Source organism: Macrobrachium nipponense, chromosome 12, assembly GCF_015104395.2.
Source record: "Macrobrachium nipponense isolate FS-2020 chromosome 12, ASM1510439v2, whole genome shotgun sequence".
NCBI classification, from domain to species: domain Eukaryota; kingdom Metazoa; phylum Arthropoda; class Malacostraca; order Decapoda; family Palaemonidae; genus Macrobrachium; species Macrobrachium nipponense.
This window is the reverse complement of record NC_087205.1, coordinates 98,622,505-98,626,066: the sequence shown is the minus strand read 5'-3', so window position 1 is coordinate 98,626,066 and position 3,562 is coordinate 98,622,505.

Below are 3,562 nucleotides of genomic sequence, written 5' to 3'. Positions count from 1 at the left end.
GCCTGTTTGTTTATGTCCCAAACGCCATCTACACACCTACATTACTGATATCATCCGAGGAAAAGACTCAGTTAGACTCGATACAGAATAATAGCCACATTACTGATATCATCGGAAAGAAGGACTGAGTTAGACTCGATACAGAATAATAGCCACATTACTGATATCGTAGGAGGAAAGGACTCAGACTCAATACAGAATAATAACCATATTACTGATATCATCAGAGGAAAGGACTCAGTTAGCCTCAATACAGGATAATAGCCACATTACTCATATCATCGGAGAAAAGGCCTCAGTTAGAACTCGATATAGGATTATAGCCACATTACTGATATCATCGGAGGGAAGGACTCAGTTACACTCGATACAGAATAACAGCCACATTACTGATATCATCGGAGGAAAGGACTCAGTTAGACTCGATATAGGATAATAGCCACATTACAGATATCTAGGAAGAAAGGACTCAGTTAGACTCGATATAGGAAAATAGTCACATTACGTCAGAGGGAAGGACTCACTTAGACTCGATATAGGATAATAGCCACATTACTGATATCATTGGAGGAAAGGACTCAGTTTGACTCAATATGGAATAATAGCCATTTTACTGTTATCATAGAAGGGAAGGACTCAGTTAGACTCAATACAAAATAATAGCCAAATTACTGATATCATCGGAGGGAAGGACTCAGTTAGACTCAATGCAGAATAAAAGCCACATTACTGATATCGTCGGAGGGAAGGACTCAGTTAGAATTGATACAGAATAATAGCCACATTACTGATATCATCGGAGAGAAGGACCCAGTTAGACTCGATACAGAATAATAGCCACATTACTGACTTTGTCGGAAGGAAGGACTCAGTTAGACTCGATACAGAATAACAGCCATATTACTGTTATCATAGGAGGAAAAGACTCAGTTAGTCTTGATATAGGATAATAGCCACATTACTGATATCATCAGAGGGAAGGACTAGGTTAGACTCGATATAGAATAATAGCCACATTACTGATATCATCAGAGGAAAAGACTCAGTTAGACTCGATACAGAATAATAGCAACATTACTGATATTACGGAGGAAAGGACTCAATTAGACTCGATATTTAATAATCGCTACTTTACTGATATCATCAAAGGAAAGGCCTCAGTTAGAATCGATATTTAATAAAAGCTAAAATACTGATATCATTGGAGGGAAGGGCCCAGTTAGACTCGATACAGAATAATAGCCACATTAATGATATCATCGGAGAGAAGGACTCAGTTAGACTCGATACAGAATAATAGCCACTTTACTGATATCATCAACAGGAAATGGCCTCAGTTAGAATCGATATTTAATAAAGCTAAAATACTGATATCATTGGAGGGAAGGGCCCAGTTAGACTCGATACAGAATAATAGCCACATTAATGATATCATCGGAGAGAAGGACTCAGTTAGACTCGATACAGAATAATAGCCACTTTACTGATATCGTCGGAGGAAAGGACTCAGTTAGACTCGATACAGAGTAATAGACATATTAATGATATCATCAGAGGAAAGGACTCAATTAGACTCAATACAGAATAATAGCCACATTACTGATATCATCAGAGGAAGCGACTCAGTTAGTCTTGATATAGGATAATAGCCAACTTACTGATATCATCGGAGGAAAGGCCTCAGTTAGACTTGATATTTAATAATAGGTACATTACTGATATCATCGGAGGAAAGGCCTTAGTTAGATTCAATATGGGATAATAGCCACATTAATGATATCATTGGAGGAAAGGACTCAGTTAGACTCGATACAGAATAATAGCCACATTACTGATATCACTGGAGGAAAGGACTCAGATAGACTCGATAGAGAATAATAGCCACATTACTGATATCATCGGAGGGAAAGACTCAGTTAGACTCGATATAGGATAATAGTCACATTACTGATATAAACGGAGGAAAGGACTCAGTTAGACTCAAAATACACTAATAGCCAAATGACTGATATCATCAGATGAAACGACTCAGTTAGACTCGATACAGAATAATAGTCACATTACTGGTATCATCGGAGAGAAGGACTCAGCTAGACTCGATACAGAATAATAGCCAAATTACTGATATCATCGGGGGAAAGGACTCAGTTAGACTCGATACAGAATAACAGCCATATTACTGATATAGGATAATTGCCACATTAATGATATCATCGGACGAAAGGACTCAGTTACACTCGATACAGAATAATAGCCAAATTAATGATATCATCGGTGGAGAGGACTCAGTTAGACTCGATACAGAATAATAGCCACCTTGCTAATATCATCGGAGAGAAGGACTCAGTTAGACTCGATACAGAATAATAGCCATATTACTGATATCATCGGAGGAAAGGACTCAGTTAGACTCGATACAGAATAATAGCCATATTACTGATATCATCGGAGGAAAGGACTCAGTTAGACTCGATATAGGATAATAGCCACATTACTGATATCATCAAACGAAAGGACTCGGTTAGACTCGATACAGAATAATAGCCACATTACTAATATCATCAGAGGAAAGGACTCAGTTAGACTCAATACAGAAAAATAGCAACATTACTGATATTGGAGGAAAGGACTCAGTTAGACTCGATATTTAATAATAGCTACATGACTGATATCATCAGAGGAAAGGACTCACTTAGATTCGATATAGATCAATAGCCACATTACTGATATTGTTTGAGGAAGAAATTCAGTTAGACTCGATACAGAATAATAGCCACATTACTGATATCTTCGGAGGAAAGGACTCAGTTAGACTCGATAAAGAATAACCGCCATATTACTGATATCATCAGAGGCAAAGACTCAGTTAGTCTCGATATAGGATAATAGCCACATTACTGATATCATCAAACGGGAAGGACTCGGTTATACTCGATAGAGAATAATAGCCACATTACTGATATCGTAGGAGGAGAGGACTCAGTTAGACTCGATACAGAATAATAGCCAAATTACTGATATCATCGGACTCAGTTAGACTCGATATTTACTAATAGCTACATTACTGATATCATCGGAGAAAAGGCCTCAGTTAGAACTCGATACAGGATCATAGCCACATCACTGATATCATCGGAGGGAAGGACTCAGTTACACTCGATACAAAATAATTGAACTATACACTGTGATATTCATCGGAGGGAAGGACTCAGTTACACTCGATACAAAATAATAGCCACATTACTGATATCATCGGAGGAAAGGACTCAGTTAGACTCGATATAGGATAATAGCAAATTATAGATATCTAGGAAGAAAGGACTCAGTTAGACTCGATATAGGATAATAGTCACATTACGTCGGAGGGAAGGACTAACTTAGACTCGATATAGAATAATAGCCACATTACTGATATCATCGGAGAAAAGGCCTCAGTTAGAAATCGATACAGGATCATTGCCACATTACTGATATCATCGGAGGGAAGGACTCAGTTACACTCGATACAGAATAAAAGCCACATTACTGATATCATCGGAGGAAAGGACTCAGATAGACTCGA